Below are 21,612 nucleotides of genomic sequence, written 5' to 3' on the forward strand. Positions count from 1 at the left end.
GCATCATTAGCGAAGCATGATGCGCAGGGCTTTGCAGTTGGAAGGGGCCAATCTTGCTTTGTCATCCAGAAGTGCGTTCTTCAGGGTACTAAATTGGACACACTAATCCCCAGTCCCATGAGATTATTACAGTGTTGGGGAAAGAGCAGAGGGCTACAGATAGTGCTGTAGACTCCAGGGATCCATGCTGGAGTAGGTGGGAATAGAAGAGACAAGCTATTTGTTAAACGGGCTTCTCCAGTTGCTGGGGTTGGATCCCACTGGCTAGTCTCTTGGAGCCAGGTGTGCCACTGACCCGCTGCCAGCTAGCGGGACACAAAGTGATGCCCTCTCCTTGTGGACATGAACCTTGAGTCTTCCCTGCTAGGATCATAGTTGGACCCCAAATCTACCAACCAAAGAGCAGACCAAGGCATTTGAGGAGCGTGGGTTCCTGAAATGAAAGGTCCTGAAGCTGAGCATGGGCTCAACTGCTAGAGTGTTTGCTTACTCCTAAAGGCCTGAATCTGACCCAGAACCACATTACACTGGTTGTGACAACACGTCCATGTTTATCGCTCAGGAGGTAGAGAAAAGAGGACGAGTTCAAGGTCATGCCCAGCCAGATGAGATCCTGTATTAAAAAAAAGCAGAGGCGAGAGGAAAGGGGGAACTAATGAAATAGCCTGACCTAGTGGTACACACCTTTAATCCTGGAATTCAGGAGGCAGAGGCAGGCAGTTCTTTGTGAATTTGAGGCTGGCCAGGGATACAAAGTGAATTTTAGGACAATCAGGGCTACATAATGAGACTCTGTCTCAAAAAAGGGAGTGCAGTAACTTTGATGAGGTCAGCCATCCGTTAACCTTTAGCCTGACCTCAGAACAACAGTGTTCCCTCAACACAGATTGCCTCAGTGCTCACACCACATGTCTGCTTTACTGTTGATACCATCTTCAGGCTTTTGCCTACGGCTTTGGCCTTTCTTTTCTGAATGTTTCACTCATTCTGGACATGTTCTATCCTACATCCCAGGCTCTAGCCCTATGTTCTTTGAAACGTTGGGTAAATAATTTCTGTACATTGATTTAAAACAAGAGGGCTGCGGAGGGGAGGAGGGCCAGAGAGATGGTTCAGTGAGTTGAGTAAGAGCCCTAGAAGTGCAATGGACATGCACATCCATGGTTAAATCCCCATCTGTGCTTAAAACAAAAAGCCAAGAAAACCAAATTAACTCCAAGCCCTTTGTGTGTTCATGATGTCCTAGCTGGTAATTTTACTTCACTCTTTTTTTTTTTTTTTTTTCTCCTTCTTCCAAGACAGGTTTCTCTGTGTAGCCCTGGCTGTCCTGGACTCCCTTTGAAGACCAGGCTGGCCTCAAACTCACAGTGATCTGCCTGCCCCTGCCTCCCGAGTGCTGGGATTAAAGGTGTGCACCGCCATGCCTGGCTTGGTTGGTTTTAAAAGGTTATGTTAGGGGCTGGAGAGATAACTCCGTTCATGAAGTACCGCTGAGTTCTGGTCTCTTTTTGCGGGGCCAGCACACGGGGGAGAGCAAGACAAGACTCCTTGGAGCTTACTGACCATCTGGGTCCAGTGAAATACCCTCCTCCTTGGAGCTTACTGACCATCTGGGTCCAGTGAAATACCTCCCTCAAACAACAAGGCAGAGGTGAGCACCTCAGGGATCTCACGTCCCTGTGCTGTCCATCTGCGCTGCTCTCAGCTTCGGTTAGACAAGTGTCTCTTTGCAATGGGTCGTGGTTAACGCAGACTTCAACTGGTCAAAGCGCCAAGGATAAGTGTGTTTACTGTGCATGAGGAAAGACCGTGAGCTGGAGAATGGTGACGAGAGCTGTGGAGCTCTGTCTTCTGAACGTGATGGCTATTGCATACATCCAACTATTCATAGCAGCGTGGTCACGTGCCAGTCAAAAGTCCAGCATGGCTGAGGCAGGAACTCCTGACGCCTCACCCTTGGTAGAGGAGCTGTTTATGGGTAGTTGATGGCTGCTAAAAAGGAAGAGTCATGTTCCTTTAAGGCCACAGCCGTTGATAGGTTGCCTGTGTCCTAGTGTATAACCACATGGGCAGCGCTTGGTTAGAGTCAGGAGGTTATTAATAATGTGAAGGCTAAAGTTATGCTTTAAAGTGCTTAAGAGATCTGTAGAACAAAAATGCCTCTAACCTGTAAGGCCCATTTGCCTAAGGACAGATAAGCCTGTAAGCTTTACTTGCCCAAGGACAGGTAACTTCTTGGAATGCTGGGGGCTATTGTTCGTGGAAGATAACAGGCCACTAGTTTTCACTTCTGTAAACAAGGTTGGTTGCCCCAACTGCACAAGATGTTCTCCATCACACGCAGGCAGGCAGGAAGTGGGTAGGATATATGCTTGCCTCTGATTGGATGAAGGCAGGAAGTATCTAGCCTTTGGGGTTCTGCCTTTATAAGCACATGACTAATCCCAGCTATGGACCTGGCCAGTGTCCATTTCCCTACCCAGTATTTAATAAAGCTTGCTCCAGATTTGGCTCAAAATTTGTGGTAGTGGACTTATTCCTGCTCAGTGGGATTAACAATAACAAAAACAGGAGGCTATGAAGTTGAGATAGGGGGGAGGCACTAGGGGAACGCAAGTGTATGAACATTTCAAAGAATGAATTAAAAAATGTTCCTAAAAAGTTAGATGGAGAGTGTTATGACAGACTTTTTCAGGGGAGATCCAACACACATCTGCTCACCCCAGATTCGGAACCTATGACAGACCAAAGTAGGGATACCACCAAAGCGATGAGTTCTACAGGAATTACTTAACAGAATTATGGATGAGGGCTGACTTCCTGCAACAGCAGTAACTCCCCAAAGCCCGCCCTCGCACAGGGACCTGGAAAACACTGCGCAGCCTGCAGGCAGGTCAGTGGGTTGAAAAGGGACCTTGATCTAAACCTCTCCCAGACAGCCTCACTGCTGCTTTTCAGGCCGGTCTGTCTTCTTTGCAGATTTATTGTTTACTCTTGGGGAGAGAGGGTCGCAGTAAATCTGGTCAGTTTCAGGGAGTTCTTGAGCTATTTTGAGTTGTTAACCTTCTGGCTTTAAGGAGCTTCCTTGCCAGATGGAATTTTTCACTCTAGTAAGAAACTGCTACACAACAGAGCCACTCAGGAACATACCTGGTGTTGATTGATCAACAAACACACACACGCACACACACACATATCCACTGTACACACACATGCACACACACATACACACAATGGGATTGTTCATTTTAACTGTGGCACAATACCTGAGAAAGGGAGGGGCCATTGAGTTTATTCACAGTTTCAAAGGTTTCATCATCCATCAGCAGTTGACTGTTGCTTTGGGCCTGGCAGAGGAGACATGTTCACACTTAGCTGTGAAACCAGGAACGTAGCGGGTCAGGGTCACAGTATCCTTTAAGGGTACATGCTGACTCAGTTGCCTTTTACTAGGCTCTGCATCTCAGCAGAATGAAATAATATCCATGTTCCCATTAATTAATTAGTAAGCTCATTTATAGCCTAGGTTGGCCCTGAACTCCCAGCTCTCCTACCTCTCTGCCTTTTGAGAACGGCGGTTACAGGTATAGGCCACCACATTTGTTATTTCTGTAGGTTCTTTCTTCCTGGGGCACTTGGTTAATAGAGTGTGTCTCTTGCATCCTTTTGAGAACACAAATGCTTCCTAAAACTCCTCATGCCCCTACCCGCAAGGTGGGAGCCGAACCCAGGGTCTTACCCTTGCTGGGTAACCGCTTGCTGCTGAGCTAAGTCCCTAGCCTACAGTTCTCTTCTCACTCCATAGTGAGTGCCACATGCTCTTCCCTGGGTCTTCAGACAGTTAGTTCCTTGTGCTCTAGAATTGCTGGTGATTGTTCACCTCTTCTCCGTCCAAGGGGAAGTGACTTCCAGATGGTGGGGTTCCCTCTCCTGTCTTGACTGTCATCTTAGAAACCAACTGACCTACTCAATCCTGGCATCCAGCAGCTGCTTCCATTTGTCACCTCCTTAGTGGCCTCCATTACAAGAGCTTTCCTGACGCCAATTGCCCACTTGTTTTCAATGAGGGGAATTTATGTTGCCAAGAAGTAGAGGCTATCTGTGCTTCTTCAGTCAGCTCTGGTAAGTGGGAAAGTGCAAGCTGGAATGCTTTCGGAGCTCTGTTCCGTCTGCTCTTAGCCTTATCTGCAGCTCTGTGTTCTGGGCTCTGTTCACCCCAGTGTGCAGCCAGCTGTCTTCTAGGCCTGGGGGTTTCTGCTGTGACTTTTCCTGGGGTCTGTAAATGCTGATTCTGTAAATAGTTTGAAATTCTCTCTCTCTCTCTCTCTCTCTCTCTCTCTCTCTCTCTCTCTCTCTCTCTCTCTCTCTCTCGTGTGTGTGTGTGTGTGTGTGTGTGTGTGTGTGCATGTGTGTGTATTTTGAGGTAGGGCATCCAACAGACATGGTAGGAAATGACTTTAATCCCAGAACTCAGAGGCATGAGAACCTCCAACTCCTATGTCAAAGAAAAAAAGAAAGGAAAAAGAATTGAGGTCTCATGTATTCTAAGCTGGCTGCAAAGTCACTGTGCAGTATAGTATGACCCAGAATTCTGAATCCCCATGCCTCCATCTCTGTAATAGGCCACCCTCCTGGCTTATTCTGAGTGAGGACTGACCCTTGACTTCTATAAATTCAGTCAAACACTTTTCCAGCCAAGCTAGAGCCACAGCCATATGGTCAGGTTTTGTCTGTTTCTTCCAGTCTGAAAGGAAGGAATTGGCTTGTGAGAGCAGATATCTGTCTGAATTCAGGAAGCATTTCTATGGAGAGGTACTTATCCATGCAAAAATTGCAAAGAAGCTGGGCACAGTGGCGCATCCCTGTAATCCCAGCACTCGGGAGGGAGGCAGAGGCTGGCAGATAGATGTGAGTTTGAGGCCAGCCTGGTCTACAGAGTGAGTCCAAGACAGCCAAGGCTACACAGAGAACCCCTTTCTCAAACACAAAAATAGCAAAGAAGGAAAAGGAGGAACGAGTCGGTGTGTGTGGGGGGGTGTGTGTGGAAATACAAGCACCCCCCTGACTGTTGAACCCTCGAGGCAGGCTACAGTTCACAATTCAAAAGATAGCCCCAGAGAGAAGTCAGAAGACTGATTCCACAGCCTATGGTCCAGTCTGAGTACCCAAGGGTCAGCGAAGGAGATGTTTGGGATATTAAATATTTAAATGTATAATGCATATGTGTGTGCATGCATGCATCCATACACACACACACACACACACACACACACACACACACACACACACACACACACCACAGCAGAAAAAAAATGTTTTCTTTTTCCCCTTTCTAGCAAAACAGGAGTTTGGGAAGGAACTGAGCAGCAGTGAATTTCTGGCAGTTTTCCTGGAACTTGACAGGAAGTTTCCCCAGGCCTGAGAGCAGTTTCCACAGTCCTTCCCTGTGTTCCTCGGGGCAGTTTCCCTCGACTTGAAGTTCTCTTGAGGAGAAGTTCCCATTCCTTCATAGCCACAGATTCCTCAAAATTCCTGAGCTATTTCAATATTTCAGCGCCCAGATAGGAAATATAAACAAAGCCTATTATATAGGACACAAGATGGCTATTCCGGGCAACTCAGATGTGGCTTTTTCCTCTCCGTGACTCACTTTCACACAATTCATGCCTCACTTAGTTGTTGAACATTGATTTTTTGCTTTGTTTTGTTTTTTTAGTCAGGCTAATACTATTGGGAGGCTTCATCCTCGGAGCATTAAAAACCTGTAGGACGATCTGCTCACTGGTGAGTGACCAATGGAAGCAAAGACACAGCAAGGGGCTCCACTATTGCTAAAAGGCCAACCTATGCTGTTTTCAAGAAGTCACCTTTCTTTTGTGGCTGCTCTATCCCAGCTGGCCCTACACAGGCTTGAGACAAATGAAGACAGGTGGCCGCTGTAGAGCCAAGAAGTTCAGGGACAGTGGGAGGACCCTAGGAGGGACAAGCTGTATGAAGGAAACCCTCAGCGCCGGACAAAGAAGACTTGACTGTCTTATTGGAGCAAGGCGAATCAGGACAGGGAGAAGAAATGGCTGAGAACAAGGGGAGGAGCAAGTTCCGGGTCCAGTGCCTGCTGTATGGGCAGAGTGGAAAGCAGCCAGCGTGAGAAGACCTTAGCTGCCACACCTCCCTGTTCTTCGTAGACTCTGCTCAAAGAAGGGACCAAGGGACTTTGGAATGTCAGTATCATTTCCACTGCTACCATGATTTATTGTAATTGTATTTGGATGTCAAAGGATTCATTCTTTTATTTTTTATTTTTTTGAGACAGGGTTTCTCTGTGTAGCCTTGACTCTCCTGGACTCACTTTGTAGATCAGGCTGGCCTTGAGCTCACAGAGATCTGCCTGCCTTCTGCTTCCTGAGTGCTGGGATTAAAGGCCATGCGCCACCACGCCCAGCTCTTTCATTTGTTCTTAAATGTTTATTGAATAGTTGTTTATAAGTACCAAGTATTTCAGGTGCTGAGGTGGGAAGGATGAAAGAAAAAGCGAAGGGTTGGAGAGGAAGTTTAATGGTGGAGTGCTTGGCCTAGAACGTGCAAGACCCTGGATTGTATCCACAGTGGAGTGCTGGGATCACTGGCACCACTGCACCAGGTTGAGAAGTGCGCCTTATTAAGAAAATCTGAGCCAGGCAGTGGTGGTTTACGCCTTTAATCCCAGCACTCAGTAGGCAGAGGTAGGTGCATCCCTGTGAGTTCGAAGACAGCCTGGGCTACAGAGTAACTTCCAGGACATCCAAAGCTACACAGAGAAACCCTGTCTCAAACAAAACAAAACCAAAAAGAAAGAAAGAAAATCTGTGAAATTGAGCATGGTGGCTCACTCTGGGATTTGGAAGGAAGACGGAAGTTCAAGGCTATCCTCCTCACATGGAGTTCAAGGCCAGCCTAGGCTAAAGGCCCTGGTGCAAAACAATTTTTTTTTAAAGTGCAAATTTTATTTTTGTTTCTTTGGGAAGGACCATAGCCTTAATTTGTTTAGGCTTAAAATGAGATCAGAACTTAAAAAAGAAATAAGACCTGAATAATCCAATTGTGTGTGAATACTGATAGTAAATAGGACATCATCTCTCTCCCCTGCGCCCCGCCAAGTGTTTGCCTGATTCAGAGGTACCTGATTTCAGACTGAAAGGATAAATGTAAGAGGGTGTAAAAATTCAAATGTCGTCTTCCAGTATATTTCTTTAAAAATGCAGATAACGGGTTGTATATAATATAAATCCTATGTTTATTTATTTTCATTTTGAGAAGTTCTCACTATGTGGCACAGAATTGGCTGTCCTTGGTCTTGCAGCGGCCTTCCCCACCTCTGCCTCCCAACCTCTGAAAAGCCAGTTTTCTTTCAAGCTAAGAGTTAATCCCACTGCATAGAGCATTGGCTTGGAAAATTTTCAAAAGACGTACTTTCAAAATTTCAGATCAATAATAAGGTTTTAAATCATTCATAAGGCATTTTTTGTTTCATCCACATTGTGTCTTTGTCTTAATAATTTAGCACCTACCCCAGTTTCTTGAAAAATATTTTATAATTACTGGATAAATATGAGTAAATGAATTAGAATTTTTAAAAAAGAAAAGTCATATTTCTGGTTCAAATTAATGAAAAAATAGAAACATGGGGCCCAATTAAGAAGCAAAAGCAAGTATGGCCTGTGGATGAGTCGGCAAATTTTTCCAAGATATTTCCTCCTTCCCTTGTGTATTAATAGACGCTGATAGGCTCTGTGCACTTGGCTCTCTGGAATAAAGGCTGCATTTCTCAACCTCCTGTCCGGCTGAGCGCACCATGGAAAAGATAGCTTCAGAGGCCTCTGGGAGGTCATCCTCAGCAGGCGGGGATGCGCTTTGTTTGTCTTTTCCCCTTCTACCTGGCAGAATAGAACAGATGTTGGTAGGACACCTGGTCCAAGGCAGCATGCAGAAAAGCAGAAGCTTGAGGTAAAGGGGGCCAGGCTCCCACAACGTGAGGTCGTCACACTAGTCCAGAGCTGTGGACTTCATACTTGTTTGGTTGTCAATAAATAGAAGCTTATAAAATAGAAACGTCTCTTACTTGGGATTAAATTCTTTTCCCCATGACAGGGTTTCTCTTTGTAATAGGTCTGAGTGTCCAGGCACTTGCTTTGTAGCTGAGAGCAGGCCTCGAACTCACAGAGATCCACTTGTCTCTGCCTCCCAACTAAAGGCAGGGTGGGATTAAAAGTCAGTGCCACTCCATCCCAAAAACCATTTTAAACTTGATCATTCATGTATGTATGTACGTACGTACGTATGATGTGTATATGGGAGCACACATGTAGAGGTCAGAGGTCAACTCTGTGGTGTCCAGTCTCTTCTTCCACCTTTGTGTGGGTTCCAGGGATCAAACTCTGGTTGTCAGACCTTAGTGGCGACTGGTTTCACCCTGTGGTCTTTCTCTCCAGGCCTGGGATTTATGTCGGTACATACATGCTGGGTTGCGAGTGTGTGTGTGTGTGTGTGTGTGGTACATAAACGTATTAATGTAGGTGTGTACAACATGTGGGTGCTGGGATCCAAACCCTGGGCCTCAGAAAGAGCAGCCAGTGCTCTTAACTACCAAGCCATCTCTCCAACCCCTTTATTTTAGTTTTGGTTTTTTTTTTTTATTGTTTTTTTTTTGTTGTTGTTGTTGTTTTGCTGTTGTTGTTGTTGTTTTTTCAAGACAGGATTTCTTTGTGTGGCCTTGGCTTTCCTGGACTGACTTTGTAGACCAGGCTGGCCTTAAACTCACAGCGATCCACCTGCCTCTGCCTCCTGAAAGCTGAGTTGAGATTAAAGGTGTGCACCACCACCACCGGCTTGTTTTGTCTTTTTGAGACAGGTCTCATTCTGTAGCTTAGGCCAACTTGGAGCTCATGGTGTAGACAGATTTGGACTTGTGGATTCTCCTAACTCCTCCCACGGCTGAAATTTTTCCTGGGCCTCCATGCCCAACTGCTCTTGTTTTTTTTTTTTTCAATAGAGTTAGAACTTCCCATAAATTAAATCATGTGTTATATACTATCTTCTGCCCCACTTTTCTCTCTTTCTTTCTTTCATCTTTTTCTTCTCTCTTTCTTTTATTTTTGGTGGTTTTGTTGTTTGTTTTCAGACAGGGTCTCCCTGCATGGTGAGCTTGCTTCAAGCCCACAGTCCTTGTGTCTCTGCCCTCCAAATTACAGGAACACAGGTGTGCGCTGACTCACAGGGCCTCTGTCTGACCTTTCTCACTTAGCGCAGTAATGCAGAGAGATCCCGCACACCTTCCACCCAGCCCCCAGCAGCGACATTGGTACAGTCATGACTGAGTCACTCCCATCATCCCCTAGTCTTTCCCTCTTGGCTAGGCCATTTCCCACCTACCCTTATCCTTTCTCTGTAACCCCTCCCAGACAGCAAGCTCTGCCTCATTTCCGTCTTAGCATTTGAAGACTGCTCTATGAATGGAATACTTTGGGGAATGGCTTGCTCCCTTTGCAGCTCTCTGGAGAGTCACCTGTGTCACTGCACACACAAGTAGACATGGCTTGTTCACCTGTGTCGCTGGACACATGGCCATGGCTTGTTCGCGACTTGGCGGTTACAAACAAAGCTGCTATGAATGCTTGTATATTGTTTTCCCATGTGACTCTGGTGTCTTAGCTAGGGTTTCTATTGCTGTGATGAAACACCATGCCAAAAAACCAAGGTGGGGAGGAAAGAGTTTATTCAGCTTAAGCTTCCAGTTTGTTCATCACCAAAGGAAGTGTGGACAGGAACTCAAACAGGGCAGGAACCTGGAGGCAGGAACTGATGCAGAGGCCATGGAGGGTGCTGCTTATAGGCTTGCTTCCCCTGGCTTTCTCAGCCTGCTTACAGAACCCAGGACTACCAGCCTAGGAATGGCCCTATCCAACATGGGTTGGGCTGTTGTTGTAATGAAAGAGAATCCCAGATGTTCAATTTTACCAATAAAGACCCAGGATCCAGATGCTCAGGTGAAAACCTAGTAGCTCAGAGAGGCAGAGAAAGCACCCAGCTAACCTTTCTACTCAGCTGACATCTTGGAAGGAAAAAGCCAAAAGCTCAAAGCTGAAAGCTTGCTAGCTCTGCTGATGGCCCCGGAGGAAAAGGCCTGTTAGCTCATCTGACAATCAAGGAGGAAAAAGCTAAAAGCCAAAACCCTTCTTCTCCATGCAGTCTTATAATACTCTTCTCTCAAAGTCTCTCCTTTCTACCTAATCCTTGTCAGCCGTTTTTTGCTCAGCCTTTTGACCTAGGATTAACTTTATTAAATCCTGTGTACAGAAAGCTCTTGGATTAAAAGTGTGTGCTGGGGCTGAACCACACCAAACAAGAAACAATTTTTAAAAAAGATGTATTTATTTATTATTACGTATATGGTGCTCTGCCTGCATAGACACCTGCAGGCCAGAAGAGGGCATCAGATCACACTATAGATGGTTGTGAGCCACCATGTGGTTGCTGGGAATTGAACTCAGGACCTCTCGAAGAGCGGATGGTGCTCTTAACCTCTGAGCAATCTCTCCAGCCCAAGAAACAAGTTTTTTAAAAATCAGGGTTCATAATGGGCTCAAATATCCTGCAACATTGGGCCCTCCCCCATTGATCACTAGTTGAGAAAATGCCCTCCAACTGGATCTCTTGGAAGCCCCTTCCTCTCTGATGAATCTAGCTTGTGTCAAGTTGACACAAAACCAGCCAGCACATAGAGGATTTGTTTCTTTAAGATACATTTCTGCTGGGGGCTGGAGAGATGGCTCAGAGGTTAAGAGCACCGGCTGTTCTTCCAAAGGTCCTGAGTTCAATTTCCACCAGCCACATGGTGGCTCACAACCATCTATAGTGCCCTCTTCTGGTGTGCAGGCACACATGCAGGCAGAATACTGTATAAATAAATAATAAATAAGCAAATCTTTAAAAAAAAAAAGATACATTTCTGCTGAGATTTGAATGTGAACACGAACGGTTTCTACAGACAAAAGCGTCTGAGTGACTTGCCCACAGCTAGTGAGGCTACAAACTCTCTGGGACTGTGGCCTTGTGAGCAGAAGTGGGTTGCTGGGAGTGGGCCTTGAAGGCGATGTCCACTTTTGGTTCCTGCCCATTCTGTTCCTAAACCACCTTCATGTGAGGGGCTGCCACTGCAGGCTCCTGCAGCTGCGCACAGTGCTGCCCTAGTCACCATGATGAACCGTATCCCTAAAACTGTGAGCCAAAACAAATACAGTGCCCAAGAGTCTGGTTGGTGGGTCTTGTGGTAAAAGTACCTGCACCTGCCTGGCGTCCCCAGAGCAGCACCATTATAACCAGCAATGTGAGTGGTCCAGTTTCTCTCTAGTTGGTGCTATCAGTAATTTTTTTTTTTAGTTTAGCCATCTGCCAGGTAGTAATAGCCCCTAGTGGTTGTACTTTGTGTTTTCTGTTGGCTAATGATGTTAAACATGTTTTCATGTATCATTTGTCCTCTTATCCTGTATCTGGTGGAATTTCTATCTTAAAAATGAATTCTTTTAAACTGTTGACATTTGCTGGGAGTGGTGGCACACGCCTTTAATCCCAGCACTCGGGAGGCAGAGGCAGGTGGCTCTCTGTGAGTTCGAGGCCAGCCTGGTCTACAAACCCTGTCTCAAAAAAAAAAAAAAAAAAAAACAACAACAACAAAAAAAGAGAATTCTTTGCGTATTCTTGTTTGGTTTGGGTAGGAAATGTTTCTAAAGTCTCCTATGTTGAAGGTTTGGTTCCTCATAGTCCTTTGTAAAAAGGTCACAGGAGAACAACTAATGCTCTTCCAATCCCCCCTCACCCCCCTCCCACCTCATCCCCCCACCTCCCACCCCCACCCCTGCAAGAGTTCACAGCTGCAGGGCTATGAGGAGGTGAGTGTAAGTGGAGAAAGTAGGTCACTGGGTGGCCCTGGCTCCATTGCTCCCTGACTGCCTCTTTCTGTGGTGAAGTGAGCCTCTTTACTCCATGGAATGCTCCCAGTCAAGGTGTTCGGCTCGGAAGCAATGGAGCCTCATGACCTGGGGAACCAGTCACAACGCACATTTTCTCTTGTTGGCTACAGCAATGAAAAGCTGACGGACAGCAACCTAGACACCAGACCTTTGTCACATATGTGGCTTACAAATGTCTTCTCATTCTGTGTCTTATCTCTTCTTTTTAACTGTCTTAATAGTGTCCTCCCGCAGAGCAGAAGCTTTCAATTCTGATGATATCTAGGTTTTTCATAGAGGCTGGAGAAATGACTCAGCAGCAGTACCCACACAATACCACACAGTATCTCACAACCGTCCATAACCCCGGTCGTGTGTCCAGTTGCTCCAGCATTATCCTGAGAAGCCTAGCCTTTCTGTATTCAATTGGCTTTTTGTCTTTGTCAAAAAACATCAGGGTGGCTGAGATGTAGCTCAGTCAGCAAAGCACTTGCACATTCACAAAGCCCTGGGTCCAATCTGCTTCTGTACTTCATAAAACCAGGTGTGGTGGTACACACTGTAATTCTAACACACAGAAGGTGGAGACAGGAGAGGACTAAAAGTCCAAGGCCCACCTCAGGTACATAGAGAGTGTGAGGCCAGTCTGGGCTACATGAGACTGTCTCAAAAATAAAAAAATAAAAATAAATTAAATTTAAAATGTGGTATATTCAGTTTATTCCTTTTTCATTTATGAATAGCACTGCTCCTAGGGATATATACCACTATGTATTATCCACGTGGATATGGGGTTATTTTTTAGCTTTGGGATGTTATGAAAGTCCTATGAACATGTACATACCCAGTTTTGTAAAGAGAGATTTATCTTAATTTCTTATCTTGGAGTAGACATCAGGGTTATATGGCAACTATACATCAATCCCTGTAAGAAACTGGCAAAGTCTCTTCCATTGTGGTGCTATTATTTTGCACTCTCACCAACAATATGGAAAATCCTACATCCTTGCCAACACTTAGCTATGTATGTTTTATTTTAGCCACTCTGGTGTGTACATAGTAATCACATTACTGTGATTTTTAAGATATATCTCCAACAAATGATGGTGGACATTTTTAGGAGTGCCTACTGCCATTTTCTTTCCCTCGTTTTTATAGTTATTTATTTGTTTTTTGTTTGTTTCTTTTTGTTTTTGAGACAGGGCTAGGATTTGGCTGAATAGCCCTGGCTGTCCTAAACCTAGCTCTATAGACCAGGCTGGCTTCAAACTCACAACTGGCCAAGTGTCTAAGATACTAGACTCAAGCTCAGCTTCCCTCAGAGCTGGCCCCACCCCTTGCCTGACCATAATGGGAGAGCTGGCTCCAAAAGTTGAGAGTAAGAGTGTTGGCCCTACCCCTCACCGGCTGTAGCACTTGGGAGAACAGACCCTGGTTGTAGGGGTTGCAAGTGAGCTGGCCCCCGAGGGCATGAGCACAGGAGAGCTAGCCTTGTCACTTTTGTCTGTATTATAGTGGTATAGGTAAGGGAGAGATGACCTTCCTTTGCCAACATTAGGAGATCTGGTCCCGGGACCATGAGATCAGGAGAGCTGTCCCTGCCCCTCACCTGCTGTGGCACTCCGGAGAGCGGGCCCTGTATCTTTCTTGGGTAGCATAATAAAGCTGGCCCTGGTTGGGAAGTGTGGGAGGGCCTGGCTAGCTCAGTCGGTAAAGCATGGGACTCTTAATCCCAGGGTCATGGATTTGAGCCCTATGTTGGGCACCACCTGTAAACTCAAATTTCTTAACAGTTACACTTTATTATGAATTCACTAACAGAGTGTACCTCATTTACAACCCGACTAACCCAAACAAGAAGAAGAGGAGATTAAAGAATACAATAATGAAACCATAAGGATATCAGTTCTGAGGAACGATTCTCCTGGCATAATCAGCAGGGTTTCTTGTGCTGGAACCTGGAGCAACTAGAACCTGGAGCCTCAGCCAGAGCCTGGAGCCCCAGAGCCTTTCCTTGAACAGTTCTCTCTAGGAATGTCTCGAAGTGGAGCAAATGAACAGCCAAAACTATCCCAAGTCTCCAAAGGCCCCGCCTCCTGTTTTTTGGCTCACATTTATATCTCCTCTCAGAATTTGTTCAAGGATGTTTTTCAGCTGGTTAACAACCAATCTCCCCTACACCATGGTTCGACTTCTAAGGCTTGCAGGTGAGCCAGCACCAGGGTGTGAGAGCAGAGGAGCTGTTCCTGCCCCTTGCCTGCTGCAGCACTTGGGAGAATAAGACCTGTACCTTGCCCGGGCGGAACAATTGAGCTGGCCCTGCTGGTGTGGGTGCTGATGAGCTGGCCCCAAGGGCATAAGAGTGGTAGAGCTTGCTCTGCCCCTTGCTGGCTGTGGCTTTGGATGACCCAGCAGTGCTAGAGAGCTTGCCCCAGTGGTGTGGGTGCGGGAGAGCTGGCAGGCTGACCAACTCAGCTACCACCCAGTTCCAGATTCAGGACTTTTGAGTTGGCCCACACCAATAATGAACTGCTGGAGTGCGTGAAGGGTTCAGACCTACAGATCTAAAGCTGTAGGTTCTCCACAACAGAGGGCAACAACAGGGTATCTGAGAGGAGTCCCCGTGAGGATCCAAAATAGATACTGTAGCAGAAGCCAGGGGCCTGGAAACAGACCAATGGCTCATTACAATGAACACTTGCCAGTAAAGATGTGTGGACAAAGGGGTATTGTTGAACAATCACTAATATTTAATGTTGATTTATTATTTTAATAAATCAACCAATGGTTACTTCTTAACCAGCTTGATACCCAAATAACCGCACAGAGAGACTAGGATCTATTTAATTAGCCTAGAGCACAATCCTGAGCAATAATTATTCCATCCTAAACCTCCATGTTAGTATAGCTTCCTCCCATTCTGATTTCCCACTTTGTACTTGCTTCTTTCTCATTTCCTAGGTCTGTTTTGTTTCTCCTGGTGTTTTCCTGTCCTCTACATGAGGATCCCTTCTGTCCTTCTGCTCTTTCTCTTCCCTTCACTGGACCAGGATGTCCCGCCCTATTCTCTGTATTTCTCAGCATTGGCTAATTGGCTTTTATTGGCAATACTGAGAACCAATGGTGGCATGTTTACACATCATAATGCAATGCCTGATTGAAACCAGATAGTGGGGTAGGGAAACCAGCATTTGAATGAACAAGTAACATTATGTCAACGTGGTATGCTGTGTGAAACACACTGACACATTATAGCTTCTATAACAAGATTTTAAAAAATTTTATCTTATTTCATCTTTTTTTGGGGAGGAGGTTACAGGGGTGAAGGGTATATATGAAGGGATGGGGAGACGAGTGGGATTGGGGTGCATGATGTAAAGTCCATAAAGAATCAATTAAAAGTTTTTTTTTTTTTAAGTTTAAAAATGTTTGTCAGGGATGTCAGAATTATGTTAACTGATGTAGGAAGATCCAGCAGTTGCTGTGGACTGTACCGCTCACTGGACTTGGGATCGTGGGCTGAATAAACAGAACAAGCACACTGATGTGTTCTCTGCCTCTTGGCTGGATCCCATGTGATCATCCTACTGAGATGTACTGTACCCCTACATGGCTCTGAGGCGCCTCATCTCAGGAACGGAACCAAAGTTAGACATCTGTGATGGGCTGGGCTAAAGACCTGGCGTTGGCTCTACTCACCTTCCTGGTGTTGGGCAGAGCTGTCTTCAGCATGGTGGGCACAGGCCCTTGAATCCTTACCCCAGGCTCCTACCCAAGAGGCAGGGGTGGGAGTGAGAGCTCCTTAGGGCCTGGCCTTGCACATGGAATAATGTCAATTTCACAGAAGTCTGCTAGTTACAGTCATTGCAGAGACTAAAACTCAAGGGGAGAAGGCACAGGCCCCATAATATGTACAATAGAAACATGTTTTTTCTCTTGCAGCTACGTACAATAGCTATGTACAATGACTGTTATTGTTTGGATGTGAATAATCCCGGTATAAGGAGGGCTTTCCCTGCATGCTGCACCCACAGCTTCTGTTTAAATCCCAGGTGTGGGATATGGGGCTGCTGCAGACTGTCCACGGCAGCTGACTATGATTTGTCTCGTGCTGTAGCAGGGGCGTGATTTTGCCAGCTGAAAATAGTTTCTGTGAGTGTATGACATTTGGAATTGGGGACTGCCAGAGCCCTGAGAAAGAGGTGTAGTGGTGGCTCCTGTCACCCCTGCAGCTCAGGCTGCTGTTGCTGTTTGCTGTTTTCTGGATTGCTTGTTGCTGGTTGAAGCCATCCTGCCGATCAAGATCAGATGTGCCCCAAGAAACTTGATGCCCCTAATCAGCAGTCTTCACAGGGTCTCTGACAGCCCCTCAGGGAAGGGTTGGGGGAGGGGGATCCTCTTTGGAAGCTTAGGCTCCCAAGGGCAGGAGCTGAGAAGAGGGTGGAAATATTTGCTGGGAAGGAAAACTTAAGAGAAGGAAGCAGACTGGCAGGTACCACCCTGCCAGGCTGACTGCTACCTGGGTGCTCTACCCTTATGAGCCACAGCAGACCCAACAGATTTCTACCTGAGGCACTCTGCTCACACAAGTGCAATAAGTAAGGACGCCTGGGCCTTTGCACACTGTCCTGCTCAGCTGCATGAGTCTCCCCAAGAAGAGTGTGAGTGCTATAGCTTGAATATTCCCACCTGGGACCAGGCCCACATTCCAAGGTTTAAGAGGCGGGCTTGGTGGAGTCTAAGGAGTGATTAGGGCATGAAGGTCTGGATTCTAGGTTAACCACCAGAGTGGGTCTACTACAAAAGCTGGTTTAGCTCCATCTCTTGTACGGCCCCCACCCCCCCTCCGTGAGCTCCTGGGGCCTTGTCCCACCTCATCAGCAAGGTGGCTCCGTGACCTTGACTCTCCCAGCCTCCTGAGCCATGAATTGAGCCAACCTTTATTACTGATCCATCCCCAGCCTGTAGGTTAAGTCACAGGAACAGAAGACTGCCCCAGACAGTGACTGGCTAGAGAATTGAGGAAGACCCTAAGGAAGCCAAGATCCGGAGGCTGTTGCCAACCACACTCCAGTACAGCTCAATAGCAAGTCAGGTCTTGAAGAAGGCTCGGAGTGAGGCATGCCTGTGTCTGCCCCAGGAGGGAGAAGGAAAGAATTGGGGAGCTATTGTACAGAAGTCATGACAAGTCTTGGTGATTGGGCAGATGCACAGCCTTTGACTAAGAGAACCACTGTCAGCCGGGGCAGCCTGCCTGAGACAGCACACTCCCCCTACACCCACTGATGCCTTTACTAAGAGCAGACCAATTAGTGGCTGCAAATTGGCGTGGCTTGAGCCTCTCGTGGGAGGGACTATCCACCATCCTCAGCTGCAGCTGAGGGGCCTTGGAAGGAATCCACAGACACAGGCCCTCACATGCAGCCTTGAGGTGGGCTGATGCAAAGTTGTCTTTTAATAGGGACTGAGAGGCTCAACACTTTTTGAAAGACCTCAAGCCAAACGAGAGGCCGCACAAGCTCAGGCTGTGTTCCTGATGGATGCTCTGCTGCCATCGTTCTTGCCTGGTGCACCAAGCTGTTCAGACCCCAGCGTGGCCCGGAAGCAAGGGCAGAAGAGGTGTGTTGTTTGCACCCCAGCATGTTCTTGCAGTAAACTTTATCCTCCACTGGGGATCTGGGATGCCGCTTCCTTTAAGACAATGTTCCGTGAATTTGAAAGCAATAATGATGCTGTCATTTCTTTCTTATAAAAGTGAGCAAAAAAATAAGCACTGGCCTCTGAAAACTATCCTGACAACAGCTTGTTTAGTTTGGTTTTCTTTATGTAGCCTAGGTATTTCTGATCCGAAACCCATGATCCTCCTGCCTCAGCCTCCTACGTACTCAGGTTTACAGGCCTGTTCCACTACACCCAGCTGCTAAGCAGCTTTCTTAAGCCCATGAGTACCATCTCCCCTCTGCTCTGTCTTGGTTGTTTTGACCAAGCACCGGACACATCTCTAATCTTGAGGGATGGCTTATCTGTCTGCTTCATTTTTGTGACATACTAATAATCCTTCAGGATACTTGAAGTATCCTACAGGAAAATTTTCCTTAAAATAGTATTTCTTCCCCCTGCTTCGTTTAGCTCCCTTCCATGCAGTTCCAAAAAGATGGATGACGGGAAGTGGATGTCTCATCTTGCTTAGTCACAGAAGAGCCCTGCTATCTGCTGTATCCACTCTTTCACTTGTTCGTCCAGCCTCTCCCTATGAGTGGGCCTTTTGCCGTTAGGCATGGCCTCACACAATTAACACAGTCACTCGGGAGGCCTGTGTGACGCTTGTGTATAACGTAATAAGATAAGGGCAGGACGGGATAGAGTAAGGGAGATTTACGTGCCTTGCAGAGAATTCTCTTCAATTTAAATACAAAAATTCCACATTAGCACTTCTTAATGATGCATTTAAGTATTTGACTTTACATTATTGAAGTTTACAGGTTACTTTCCTCAAAAAGTAGCCATTGAATTAAATAGATTTGACATGCCCTAAAATACTTGTCCTGGCATTCTAGGCTATCTCTAGGCTAGCTTGAATTACATAGCAATTTCAAGGGTGGCTTGGGCTACCCGGGCTCTGTTTCCAAAACACATTATTCTGTATTATTCCAGGCAACACAGAGAAGGTAGCTTTGCCTTCTTGTTTTTGCTCACACTGTAGGTCTTCCTTTATGCAAGAAGGGTACAGTCCTGAGCCACCCATGTGTGCCTGCACTATCAAACCATGTATATACTATGTTTTTCTGTACGTAAATACCTATGAGAAAGCTTAATTAATAAAGTACATCTGCTAAGAGACTAGCAATAATAGCTAATAAATATACTGATTTGAAAATGACCGTAATAACAGACGTCACATGAACATGGTTTCTCTCTCTCTTTTTCTTTTTTCTTTTTCTTTTCTTTTTTCTTTCTTTCTTTCTTTCTTTCTTTTTTTTTTTTTTTTTTTTTTTTTTGGCTTTTCAAGACAGGGTTTCTTTGTGTAGTCTTGGCTGTCCTGGACTCACTCTTGTAGACCAGGCTGGCCTTGAACTCACAGCGATCTGCCTGCCTCGGCCTCCCGAGTGCTGGGATTGAAGGCGTGCACCACCACGCCCTGCCCGGTTTCTCTCTCTTAGGTATTGCTCTGTAGTCCCCCTTTCTTCTTGTAATGGTGATGAAAAACAATACAATGTCCCTAGAAGAAGTAAAGCGACATGGTTGGCAGGCATGGACACCCACTGAGTACCGTGACAGGTGATGTGATGGCTGAGATGGCTACTAGGTGACAGGAGCACTATACAGCCTGGAAATCCTGGACAAAGCGGCAATTCACACGCCAGGGCCAATACCCACCCTGCTCAGAGTGATGCACAATTTAAAACTGACACGTTGTTCTTGCCTGGAGTTTTCCATTGAGCATTTCCAGATCTCTGTTTGAGCACAGATGACTGAAGCCGTAAGAAGTAGCCTGCATGAGGGTGTGGATAGGGCTAGTGTCTAGGTCCCAAAACACTTTAAAACCACTGAAAGAATATTGAGGTGTAACGTAACCGACTCTGATATTAAGGGATGCGTATCATAAGGACCTATCATCTTACGTTGCACAAGCAATAATGATTAAAGTCAGTTTTTACTAAGGATAAGAATTAACACAGCTTTGGAGTGTGATAGTTATGGAAAGAAATATTGAGATGGTGAAGCAGGCATTCCTGCTGAAACTAGCTCCGGCTTTCTTTTTGTTTATCTGAAGTAGTTACTATTTTCACATGATTACAAACCAAAAAGATAAACTAGAACATACGATATAGTGAAGAGCCTCTCTCTCCAGAAATGGATCCACATCAACAATGCCAATTGATCTAACAAAGGAGCCAGAGCACTCTGAAATGCAGATGGTGTAGGCCCAAGATGGTGGTGGTGATGGTGTGAGCACAGTGGGAGCTTCTGTGGTGGTGATGGTGTGAGCATAGTGGGAGCTTCAGTGGTGGTGGTGTGAGCACAATGGGAGCTTCCGTGGTGGTGGTGGTGTGAGCATAGTGGGAGCTTCCGCGGTGGTGGTGGTGTGAGCATAGTGGGAGCTTCTGTGGTGGTGGTGTGAGCACAATGGGAACTTCCGTGGTGATGTGGTGTGAGCACAATGGGAGCTTCCGTGGTGGTGGTGGTGTGAGCATAGTGGGAGCTTCCGTGGTGGTGGTGGTGTGAGCATAGTGGGAGCTTCCGTGGTGGTGGTGGTGTGAGCATAGTGGGAGCTTCAGTGGGTGGTGGTGTGAGCATAATGGGAGCTTCCGTGGTGGTGGTGGTGTGAGCATAGTGGGAGCTTCAGTGGTGGTGGTGTGAGCACAATGTGGTGGTGGTGGTGTGAGCATAGTGGGAGCTTCAGTGGTGGTATGTGTCACCATGTAGGCCAGATCTGCCCACCAGTGGGGCTGCCTATGCCAGGGGGCTCACCCCTACAGCCCCACCCTCACTCTACCACACCCCCACACTCTCCCAGCCCCCCACCCCTTCACCCCACAGCCCCCACACCCCCCAGCACCCCCACACCCTCACACCACCATACCCCCAGCCCTACCCCCAACTCTCCCAGCCCCCACCCCTCCACCCCACAGCCCCCCACTCCCCCTAGCACCCCCACACCCTCACAACACCACACTCCCACCCCTCCACCCCCCAGCCCCCCTCACACTCTCACCCCCACCCCATCCCCCACCCCCACCCCCACCAGCAGAGCTCTACAGCCAGCTCCTTAACAGGCATTTTTTTTTTCCTCAAGAAGATACAGCACAGCAGATGACCACGAGAAGAGCTACCCTGTAGAGTTGCAGGGATATGTAGCTCTGTAGAGCACTTCTCCAGCATACAGGAAGCCACGAGTTCAAGTCCCAGCCTAAGGGTGGGGGATGGGGTGGACAGAGCGTGGTATCTTAAAGTAGTATGCTATATATAGGTTTACTTTGCATAAGTAAGTACATTCTTTTGAAAAATATTTATTCACTGTCTGCATTTTTAATTACATATTTTATAAGCACTATTAAAAGTTTGTACCAGCTTTGGGCCCAATGAGAGTCCCTCTAACCAGTTTTTAATGAAGAGATCAAAACTCTGGTTCTTAAGCAAGGCTGGTTTTGTGCTCTAGCCGACATGTGACACTGTCCGGAAGCAATTTGCCATATAACAACTCTGGTAGAGGGGGAGGGGCTGCTCTTGGCATCTGGGGAATGGAGAGGGGTGGGAGTGGAGTGGGGGTGAGGAGGGTGGACAGTGGGGGTGTGGGAGGTGGGGGGTGCTTAATGTCCTTAGCTAGTGAACGAGGCTGTCCCCAAAGCAATGGTTATGTGGCCCAGGATAGCAACAGCACTTGAGTAAGCCTCACCTGGAACTCAAGGCACAGAGCAGAGGCCAAGTAGCCCATTCACCCCAGCGGGCTAAAGCTGCAGTGGGGAGGCTGTAGTTTATTCAGTCTCTTCCTTACCTACTGGTTTAGCCAGTATTTACGTACTCAATGTTAATTTTGTTTTGTGTTTTGTTTTGTTTTTTGGTGTTTCTCTGTGTAGCCCTGGCTGTCCTGGAACTTGCTTTGTAGACCAGGCTGGCCTCGAACTCA

General features: G+C 46.7%; 1 non-coding gene across 1 annotated transcript; it reads left to right on the forward strand.

The window, feature by feature from the left end:
• Positions 1-13,676: 13,676 nt before the first annotated feature.
• On the forward strand, positions 13,677-13,749 carry Trnak-cuu (transfer RNA lysine (anticodon CUU)). Its single transcript has one exon. It is a non-coding gene; the product is annotated as a tRNA-Lys (tRNA).
• The last annotated feature ends 7,863 nt before the right edge of the window (positions 13,750-21,612 follow it).

Source organism: Acomys russatus, chromosome 17 (genome assembly GCF_903995435.1).
Source record: "Acomys russatus chromosome 17, mAcoRus1.1, whole genome shotgun sequence".
NCBI classification, from domain to species: domain Eukaryota; kingdom Metazoa; phylum Chordata; class Mammalia; order Rodentia; family Muridae; genus Acomys; species Acomys russatus.